At 45.6% G+C, this 11,828-nt stretch overlaps 1 pseudogene; it reads right to left on the reverse strand.

The window, feature by feature from the left end:
• LOC119344066 overlaps positions 1-386 on the reverse strand; it is a 5,423-nt pseudogene extending 5,037 nt beyond the window's left edge.
• Positions 387-11,828: the final 11,442 nt, after the last annotated feature.

Raw genomic sequence — 11,828 nt, forward strand, 5'->3', positions numbered from 1 at the left:
GGAGGGTGCTCTGCAGGACGGGGCGGGTGTACCGGAACGCCCGCCGGCCGCCGCCGTCGGCGACGGCAATGTAGAGCAGCTTGGGCGGCGGCGCCTCCGCCATGGATCAGGGATCCCTCACGGAGCCCGCCGGGTCAAAGATGGGGTTTTGAGGCGCATTGCGGCGGCGGGGTCATGGGCGCGGGCATGGGCGTGGGCGTGGGGGGCGGTGGGGAGGGCCGAGAGGGCAAGCAAGCAGGTGTCGTCACGACGTCCACGCCGCGCGCGCCCATGGCTTCCACATGGCCGCGCTCCCTCTCCCTCTCTCTCTCTGGCTCCGCTCTGCACGAGAGGAGTCGTCGCCTTCCTCCTCCGCTTTCTCTCTCTAAAGTTGTGGGATTTGGCCTTCCCTCCCTCCTCTGCTTTTCTCCTCTCCTCCTTCCGCTTTTATTGCCTCCTGCCTCTCTCCTTTTCTCTCTCTCTCTCTCTCTTTTCTTTTACCCTTTTTTTATAGAGCTATTAATAATGTACAAATAATAAAAGTGCTACTCCACAAGGAATTTTTTTAAATTTAAGGATAGTGACTTCGTAAATTTCAAGATGATATGCCGGCTCAGTCTTTCGAAGGTGCTCATAGGGGTAGAGAGTGCGTGTGTGCAAGACTGTGTGTAAATTACATACTAGTGAAGTAATTGTTGAACCAATTAGTATCTTATTAGTAAAACTTAAATGCCCTGGTGAGTACTTTCTCCTGAGTAATTGTTGAACGTCAATATACCCCATAGCCCATTACCAAGGTTGCAATGGTGCATCCTTGTCCTTGCTGAGCGGGACTCGATTGCAATCAGAAACGAATTCCGGTATCTCATTCAGGTGGGCTCCTTGATATATTGTCCATGACTCCAGGAGGCTCCTCATCTTGTTTTAAATTTCTCGAATATAACTTTGACAGTAATCACGAGATTCCAATAGTACAATATCATTATTATTGAATTTTATTTTATTGTGCTTACTCTTTAAACCAATGGTGCAACCATTTAGTAGTACGATCCTTTCTCGTGTCAATCGTTTTCAATTCCCTCTTGTGTGGGTCTTCTTGTGTGAATGGTTGTATCTATCCATCGTCTATACGTGGCACTGGCCTTAGTATTAAATCACCTTGGTTGTGCCGGTGTTCCCATGTGAGAAGAGATCAGACAGAAACAAGTGAGATTTTTATATCAGGGCATCCATCCGCACTAGGTGTTGGGCACGTAGGTGAGTACTCTTGTTTAACTCAGCGATATCTTTGGCGGCATATGCATAAATCTATCTCTTTTTTAGAAAGAACCATGGGGACAAGAATTGAACTGCTATTTACACGGCTGACTTGATTTTCACCCAATTTGTAGCAAATAAAACTTGTATTTGCGACCAAGTCGGTGCCTAGTTAAATTATTAAAACTTTTAGCACGGATTTCATTTTGATTATTTGGACAGAAAATTTGAAAACCACTTTATATGTATAAGAACTTAATTTATCCTGGAATGTATTTATTGAATTCTAGTACTCCATCCGATCTAAATTAATTGACCCTCCTTTAATACAATTTTATACGTCAATTATTTTGGGTCGCAGGGAGTACATTATTCTCAGTTTCATATGTACATCGTAAAAATTAACTGCTGGTCCAAGTTACTACGTTGAGGACCATATCAGTCTCCAAAATACCACTCCAGTGTGTTTGTTTAGACACGGCAGCGGCGACACTTTGCGTCGTCATCCTCTTGGGGGCGTTGTCGTGGAGCCCCAGATGTCTCCGGTCGAGCCTCGACTAGGTGTCAAGCTTGTTCTAGTTTCATGTCCATCTTTTGATGTGCTTTGTAAGTGAGCCTCCCCATTATATCATATCGTTCGACCGTGTACCTTGTTGTGTTGTTGCTTTATTTATATATCGATGCGAAAGCTTGTTTCGGGAGTAGCTTGTATAAATTGTAACCGCAACAAAATGTCTCCGTGTATCTATCTAGTCTAGTGCTATAGCAAGCGCGAATAAAATAAAAATGATCTAGCTAGATGGGGGACTTGTTACGGATTTGTTTTTTTCTTTTTTTGAGGAAAAAAGAATAAAATCGCTGCGCCGCAGCTTGCCCCCTGCGCTCCTTTTCCTCTGCGATAAGGCCAAAGGCCATATGTCGTCCGTGCGCGATTCCGTTGTGCGGTTGCGGCCGGCCGTGGATCGTGCGTGCACGCATGGTGAAGAGTGAAGACCAGCGGCGGCGATGGCCGGCGTCCGTCCGTTGTTGTGGGATGGATCCGTCCCCCTTTCTTTCCGGCCGGCACCTTTGCCTTTGCACCTTCTTTCTTTCCCCTTTTTGCTTTTCGTATCGTACGTGTGTGAAACAAAGAAGCGAGGATGGCCGTCCGTCCGTCCATGGCGAGCAGAGACCAGCTGCACGCCAGCTGCATTGCATTTGCATGGATGGATTCGGACGGCGACGATCGGAATCGGATCGACGACGTACGCCGGCCGGCCGCCTCCAGAAGACAGACGTACATCGCTCATAGATAGACACGGACCCTCCTTGAACGAAGAAACACAGGGCCAAGTCTAGACGTGCGAGCGAGTATGCGGCGGTGCACGGCGACCGTTGACTCACTCACTCACTCACCCTCTAAAGGCAGCCAAGAGAAAATCCATACAGTTCGGGTGGCGGTCAGCCGCAGACGGATTCACCGGAAACCTAAACCAGCCGGATCCAAGAAGACCCGCCATTGACGGGAAACACACCAACAAAATAAGGATAGGGGCAAGGAGAACATTTTCCTACTCTGAAACAGCGCCACCGCTTCACCGTTCCAAACCGAACACGAAGACTCTCTAAAGAGAAACTGAAAGGAATCACCCATGCTGTTGTCCAACAGGTCCGGGGCCTAATGATCGTGCACCGACGCCCACCTCTCTAATGATCTAGCTAGGCCGGACCACCGATGAAGAACCCCATGCTGAATCCCTCCGCCCATCACCACCACGCACCGCCTGATGGCCGGCCCGAGCCCGTCGTTTTTGCGCTTTTCTTAAGGGGCCCGGCCTGAGGCCCGAGGCCTGGCGGGCTTTTACACGTTCGGGCCGGGCTTGGGCCCAAAAACCAGGCCTGATGGCCGGGCCAGGCCGGGCCCGGGCCTAGTTTTTTGCCACGGGCTTGGCTCGGCCTGGCCCGAGGTTTGGCCAGGTATACCTGGTAGTGACAAGAGGGTTTGATGACGGGTTGGCGGCTAGGGTTACACGGCCGCCCATGTCGCCGCCTATTCCAAGAAAAACGATTCGTGCAACTGATAAGGTGAGTGTTCTATTTTCTTTTCTCCTTTGTTGTTGCACCTTTTGCCTATAATATTCGTGTGTGTGAAAAGAAACGTGTATTTTTCCCTGCAAAAAATAAAAAGAAGAACAAACATGGATCACCATCTATGGCGGGTGGTGCATGGGCGGATTTAGATGGTGATGACGGGTGGACCGGACCATCGACGTATGCCTGCCGCCCATCTACAACACCAAGGGGATAGTTTTCAATTTGCCTTGAAGTTGAATTGAATTCATCTTTTTTACCGTCTTCTTGTTTTTATTTTAGAACTAGTGATCATGGATTTTGTAAGAACGTATAATAATGATAAAAGTACCACCACTACTCTATCCGTTCGTTAAATTATGGTGTAAACTGAATTTCGTCAACAACGTTTGATCATGGATTGCGCTTTCAATATAAGATTTATATATGATACAAATGCATGCCTATACGTACATAAATTGCATAATTTTTAGCTGTGGTTGATCCTTATATTTGAGAAGCCAAATGGGACGAGAAGCAAGGGGGGTGAGTACTTTCGCATGTTTTTAAATTAAAAAGGTTGTTGTGGTGAACATTGGCATAATTTGTCGAGTATATAACTTTGACACTAATCAGCAGATTCTAACCGTACAGTTTTATTCTTAGTGGATTTATTTTATTGCGCTAGCTCTTTAAATCGGTGGCACACATTTCACAATCTTTATAAAAGGGAAAATGCATGATCCTATATTTCTTTCCTGTGTCAGTCGTTTTCTATTATGTCTTGTGTTGATCTTTTCTTTTGTGTCAGTTGGTTGTGTCTGTTCTTTGTGGACAGGTGGCATTACCATTAAATCGCCTTGATTGTGCCGACTGTTCCCATGTGAGAATTAATTAGGCTAGACAGGAACAAGTGAGATCTTACAAAGAAAAGAGAGCTGACAGGAACAAGTGATGTTTCTATATCACTGAAAAAAGAGGCGCGACTTTGGATTAGGCATCCATCTGCACTAGGTGTCGGGCAGACACGTAAGTACTCTTGTTTAATCTAGCGATATTTTGTTTGCACCATATATATATATATATGTTCAAATCTCTCTCTCTCTCTCTCTCTCTCTCTCTCTAGCAGGAACCACCAGACAAAAACTCGCTTGTTCTTTATGCAGCTAAATCAAATTTTAGGCCTTATATATCATAAACAAGTACTCTCTCCGTCCCATAATGTAAAACGTTTTTTTGACACTTACATTATGGGCGGAGGGAGTAATGGTTTGGACATATTTCCAGCCAACTTTAAAAAAAAAATCAAAAATTTAAAACCTTGTGCATGGGCTCGTCCTGAAAAGCATTTATAGAATCTCAGTTTTTCATAATTTAATAAAAATAATAAAACACGAATTACTAGTCAGAGCCTCAGAGGTACATCTTGTAGACAGATAATTGTCCAAATAACACTACTACTTATTTTGTGATATAGAGAGTAGTTTATAAATTGTGATGCTGTTTTCTACTCCACTCAGCACATAAAAAGGAAGTGATGCTCCAACTTCTCGAGTGCGATATTTTAGGGACGGGCCTCTAGTGTGCCAAGAAATCAAAACAATAATCAAAGACGCTATTTAAACATTTCCACAAACATATATTTTATCTATAAAATGCAGATGCACTATCTCTATGCACCTGCAAAGTTCATTAAATAATACAAATATTTGTATACTACAGAAGAAAAGAAAAAAATTCTGGCACAAATACAACAAAAATACATTTTTGATCTACATGCTCGTCTTCTTTGTGTACAGTACACATGGAATATTTGTTGATGAAAATGTCTTACCCACAAAGTATACATACGTATGTGTAGGCATATGATCCTCTTCCAGAATTTATTTTCGTAGGTGTAGTGTAGAAAGAATGTTTCCGATTGAAGAAACTAAAAATGCTACTTCTCCAAACGCACTTCATCGCGAGTGCGCGGGAATAAATGAGACGGTCGCCTCGTGCCTTCTCTCTGCACACGATTCCACGCTGCAATCGCGGCCTGCAAAGCTCGCCGTGCGACCTGCGTGCACGGCAAAACCAGCAATGGCCGGCGTCCGTCTGTTCTTGTAGAACAAATCTGTCCACCTTTCCAGCTTCTTTGCTTTGGCAAGTTCTTTTAGAAAAAACCTTTATCTTCATATGTGAAGAACAAAGGTGGACGACCGTCCATGACGGGTAAGGTATGTACAGGTGCATGGATGGATTCGGACCGTGCCGGCGTACTTGACAGAGAGAACCTTCGGTACGAAGGTTAGACAGGAAGAACCTTATTCCATATTCAGAAACCGCTGCCGCCTCGTCTTCTTGAACACGCCACAAACTCTAACAAAATTAAAAAACACCTAAAAACATAGCCCTCTCGCGGGCAGGGGCCGAGATCCACCGCGCCTCCATGGTCTTAGGACCATAGGAGACGAGGCGGATCAGCGACAGCGCCGGCAAGAGGCTGAGGAAACCCTAGTCAAGAGTCACATGGGTCTTTGCCTCACGCTTGCACTTTTCAATAAAGGATGGATTTTATTGACTCAAAACGAAGCATCAAGTGGATACAAACACAACGAGCACACACCCGATCAATGCATAGCTGGAATGCACACCGTCAACACCAACACACACATAAAGAATACACCGGCAAATAGCAAGGTCATATAAGACCCAAGCTATGTATGAGCAAGGAAAAAAAACCAAAGTGACAAACTACAACTATGACTGTATCCGCACCAATTATCTCATGACACCACAAGGACAGAGAGATTCTTCAACAGGAACGCCTCCAGGAAGGAAGCGACACTCAAGCATCGTCGTCACCAGATCCAACAGTCAAAGGTCAGATTCTAGATTTTCACCCTAAAATACCATTCTGAGCATATCCGAGCAATGTCTTCAATAAGATAATGATGCAAAAACATCATCATTGCAAGGTATAACCAACTCGGGTTAGACCTAGATTTTCACCCCTGAAGCTCGTCGAAGTCAATCATGTGTTCTCTCCACCACTTTCCATGATCCTAGCAGCTACATGAGCTGGCCTAGAAAACTTGCACTCGAAGTGCTACTTTATCATGTCTTTAATTACAAACTGTTGTCTTGGACATCAACGTTATTTATCGAAGTTCCCGCAAAAAATAAAAACGTTATTTTTATCAAAGAATATAACTTTGAAGGGTATCATATACTAACAGTACAATTTTATTCTCATTGGATTTTACTTCATCGTGCTAGCAAGCTCTCTAAATCAATGTCACACAATTTCACAATCAGTAAAAAAGAAGCCGGTGTACCCGTTCTCTTTTTTCTTGTGTCAATCGTTTTCGATTCTGTCTTGTGCTGTTTTTTTTTGTGCGTCAGTGTGGATGTACCCGTTCTTCGTCGACACGTGGCAGCATGCACTATTAAAATTTCATTGGTCATGCCGGTGTTCCCTTTGTTTGTTTCTTGGATCATCCTCCCATCGAGTTGTGCTAACCGTACAAGAGCGCGTAAGGTAGATTCTTCCCGGCGGCAACGAAAAGAATCTTGATCAAGCGGCTGACATCGTCCGGCATTGCAGCCACAGAGCGGAATGTGTGACGGGTGCCTGAGCGGATGGATTCGGACGGCGACGTCGGGCGGATCGGACCGTCGACGTACGCCGGCCGGCATGGCGACTGTCGACGTATGCGACGGTGCATGGCGACCGTTGACTCACTCACCGACCCTAGCTTTCAAGGCACTACTACGGTGCCACCGCTAGCCAAGTTTTTCCTGCATGCTTGACTGACTGGCTCTCACACGAAAGAAGAAAAATCGATTAAGTTCAGCCTGCGCCATATGCTACTCCCTCCGTCCCACAATGTAGCACGTTTTTTTGCAGTACATTAATGTCAAAAAACGTCTTATATTATGAGATAGAGGGAGTAATATATTACGTTGTAAACTTGCAATGATGATGTTTTTGATTTTGACAGGCGGCGACGGGAGCCTCCCTGTCTTGACCACATACCAGTGACTCAACGGTGACATGCTATGGTGTCAAACTGCACAAAACCGCGTCCAAGAATTTGCACAAGCTCTCTACCACTTCATCACCCACACCAATCTAGCAGGTGGTCATACAAGGATGATATGATTTACCATAGTGGCACAAATTAGCATGCAATCCCTAAATGTATTCCCCTTGTGTAAAATGTACCAACTGTTTTATACAATAAAAGTTCCCTTTGTGAACAATTGAACCATTAGTCAGACAATTAACAAGTAAACTTTTCCATCACTGCATACAAGACTTCCATATTTGTTGGGGAACGTTGCATAAAATAAAAATTTTCCTACGTTCACCAAGATCCATCTATGAGTTCATCTAGCAACGAGATAGAGAGAGAGATGCATCTACATACCCTTGTAGATCGCGTGCGGAAGCGTTCAAGAGAACGGGGTTGAGGTAGTCGTTCTCGTCGTGATCCTATCACCGGAGATCCTAGCGCCGAACGGATGGCACCTCCGCGTTCAACACACGTACGGTCAGCGTGACGTCTCCTTCGTCTTGATCCAGCAAGGGGGAAGGAGAGGTTGATGAAGATCTAGCAGCACGACGGCGTGGTGATGGATGCAGTAGGACTCCGGCAGGGTTTCGCCAAGCAACTGCGGGAGGAGGAAGAGGTGTAGCAGGGGGAGGGAGGCGCCAAGACTTAGGTGCGGCTGCCCTCCCTCCCCCCTCCTTTATATAGGCCCCCTGGGGGGGGGGGGCGCCGGCCCTGGAGATGGGAATCTCCCAAGGGGCGGCGGCCAGGGGGGTGGAGTGCCCCCCAAGGCAAGTGGTGTGCCCCCCACCCTAGGGTTTCCAACCCTAGGCGCAGGGGGGCCCAAGGTGGGGCGCACCAGCCCACTAGGGGCTGGTTCCCCTCCCACTTCAGCCCACGGGGCGCTCCAGGATAGGTGACCCCACCCAGTGGTCCCGGTACAATACCGGGTGACCCCGAAACTTTCTCAATGGCCGAAACAACACTTCCTATATATAATTCTTTACCTCCGGACCATTCCGGAACTCCTCGTGACGTCCGGGATCTCATCCGGGACTCCGAACAACATTCGGTTTGCTGCATACTCATATTCATACAACCCTAGCGTCACCGAACCTTAAGTGTGTAGACCCTACGGGTTCGGGAGACATGCAGACACGACCAAGACGGCTCTCCGGTCAATAACCAACAGCGGGATCTGGATACCCATGTTGGCTCCCACATACTCCCTGATGATATCATCGGATGAACCACGACGTCGAGGATTCAAGCAACCCCGTATACTATTCCCTTTGTCAGACAGTATGTTACTTGCCCGAGATTCGATCATCGGTATCCCAATACCTCGTTCAATCTTGTTGCCGGCAAGTCACTTTACTCGTACCGTAATGCATGATCCCGTGACCAGACACTTGGTCACTTTGAGCTCATTATGATGATGCACTACCGAGTGGGCCCAGTGGTACCTCTCCGTTATACGGAGTGATAAATCCCAGTCTCGATCCGTGTCAACCCAACAGACACTTTCGGAGATACCAGTAGTGCACCTTTATAGTCACCCAGTTACATTGTGACGTTTGGTACACCCAAAGCACTCCTACGGTATCCGGGAGTTACACGATCTCATGGTCTAAGGAAAAGATACTTGACATTGAAAAAGCTCTAGCAAACGAACTACACGATCTTTGCGCTATGCTTAGGATTGGGTCTTGTCCATCACATCATTCTCCTAATGATGTGATCCCGTTATCAACGACATCCAATGTCCATAGTCAGGAAACCATGATTATCTGTTGATCAACGAGCTAGTCAACTAGAGGCTCACTAGGGACATGTTTTTGGTCTAAGTATTCACACGTGTATTACGATTTCCGGATAATACAATTATAGCATGAATAAAAGACAACTATCATGAACAAAGAAATATAATAATAATCCTTTTATTATTGCCTCTAGGGCATATTTCCAACAGTCTCCCACTTGCACTAGTCAATAATCTAGTTACATTGTGATGAATCGAACACCCATAGAGTTCTGATGCTGATCATGTTTTGCTCGCGGAAGAGGTTTAGTCAACGGATCTGCGACATTCAGATCCGTATGTACTTTGCAAATTTCTATGTCTCCATCTTGAACATTTTCACGAATGGAGTTGAAGCGACGCTTGATGTGCCTGGTCTTCTTGTGAAACCTGGGCTCCTTGGCAAGTGCAATAGCTCCAGTGTCGTCACAGAAGAGTTTGATCGGCCCCAACGCATTGGGTATGACTCCTAGGTCGGTGATGAACTCCTTCACCCAAATTGCTTCATGCGCTGCCTCCGAGGCTGCCATGTACTCCGCTTCACATGTAGATCCCGCCACGACGCTCTGCTTGCAGCTGCACCAGCTTACTGCCCCACCATTCAACATATACATGTATCCGGTTTGTGACTTAGAGTCATCCAGATCTGTGTCGAAGCTAGCATCGACATAACCCTTTACGACGAGCTCTTCGTCACCTCCATAAACGAGAAACATGTCCTTTGTCCTTTTCAGGTACTTCAGGATATTCTTGACCGCTGTCCAGTGTTCCTTGCCGGGATTACTTTGGTACCTTCCTACCAAACTTACGGCAAGGTTTACATCAGGTCTGATACACAGCATGGCATACATAATAGATCCTATGGCTGAGGCATAGGAGATGACACTCATCTCTTCTTTATCTTTTGCCGTGGTCGGGCATTGAGCCGAGCTCAATCTCACACCTTGCAATACAGGCAAGAACCCTTTCTTGGACTGATCCATTTTGAACTTCTTCAAAATCTTATCAAGGTATGTGCTTTGTGAAAGACCTATGAGGCGTCTCGATCTATCCCTATAGATTTTGATGTCTAATATGTAAGCAGCTTCTCCAAGGTCCTTCATTGAAAAACACTTATTCAAGTAGGCCTTAATGCTGTCCAAGAATTCTATATCATTTCCCATCAAAAGTATGTCATCTACATATAATATGAGAAATGCTACAGAGCTCCCACTCACTTTCTTGTAAACGCAGACTTCTCCATAAGTGTGCATAAACCCAAACGCTTTGATCATCTCATCAAAGCGAATGTTTCAACTCCGAGATGGTTGCACCAGCCCATAAATGGATCGCTGGAGCTTGCATACTTTGTTAGCATTCTTAGGATCGACAAAACCTTCCGGCTGCATCATATACAGCTCTTCCTTAAGATAACCGTTAAGGAATGCCGTTTTGACGTCCATCTGCCATATCTCATAATCATAGTATGCGGCAATTGCTAACATGATTCGGACGGACTTAAGCTTCGCTACGGGAGAGAAAGTCTCATCATAGTCAATCCCTCGAACTTGCCGATAACCCTTAGCGACAAGTCGAGCTTTATAGATGGTGACATTACCATCCGCGTTCGTCTTCTTCTTAAAGATCCATTTGTTTTCTATCGCTCGCCGATCATCGGGCAAGTCAGTCAAAGTCCATAGTTTGTTTTCATACATGGATTCTATCTCGGATTGCATGGCTTCAAGCCATTTGTTGGAATCTGGGCCCGCCATCGCTTCTTCATAGTTTGAAGGTTCACCGTTGTCTAACAACATGATTTCCAGGACAGGGTTGCCATACCACTCTGGTGTGGAACGTGTCCTCGTGGACCTACGAAGTTCAGTAGCAACTTGATCCGAAGTACCTTGATCATCATCATTAATTTCCTCTCCAGTCGGTGTAAGCACCACAGGAACATTTTCCTGAGCTGCACTACTTTCCGGTTCAAGAGGTAGTACTTCATCGAGTTCTACTTTCCTCCCACTTACTCCTTTCGAGAGAAACTCTTTTTCCAGAAAGGATCTGTTCTTGGCAACAAAGATCTTGCCTTCGGATCTAAGGTAGAAGGTATACCCAATGGTTTATTTAGGGTATCCTATGAAGACGCATTTTTCCGACTTGGGTTTGAGCTTTTCAGGTTGAAGTTTCTTGACATAAGCATCGCATCCCCAAACTTTTAGAAACGACAGCTTAGGTTTCTTCCCAAACCATAATTCATACGGTGTCGTCTCAACAGATTTAGACGGTGCCATATTTAAAGTGAATGTAGCTGTCTCTAGAGCGTATCCCCAAAATGATAGCGGTAAATCGGTAAGAGACATCATAGATCGCACCATATCCAATAGAGTGCGATTACGATGTTCGGACACACCATTACGCTGAGGTGTTCCAGGTGGCGTGAGTTGTGAAACGATTCCACATTTTCTTAAGTGTGTACCAAATTCGTGACTTAAATATTCTCCTCCACGATCTAATCGTAGGAACTTTATCTTTCGGTCACGTTGATTTTCTACCTCATTCTGAAATTCCTTGAACTTTTTAAAGGTCTCAGACTTGTGTTTCATCAAGTAGACATACCCATATCTACTTAAGTCATCAGTGAGAGTGAGAACATAACGATATCCTCCGCGAGCCTCAACGCTCATTGGACCACACACATCAGTATGTATGATTTCCAATAAGTTGGT

Source organism: Triticum dicoccoides, unplaced genomic scaffold (genome assembly GCF_002162155.2).
Source record: "Triticum dicoccoides isolate Atlit2015 ecotype Zavitan unplaced genomic scaffold, WEW_v2.0 scaffold15214, whole genome shotgun sequence".
Lineage (NCBI taxonomy): Eukaryota > Viridiplantae > Streptophyta > Magnoliopsida > Poales > Poaceae > Triticum > Triticum dicoccoides.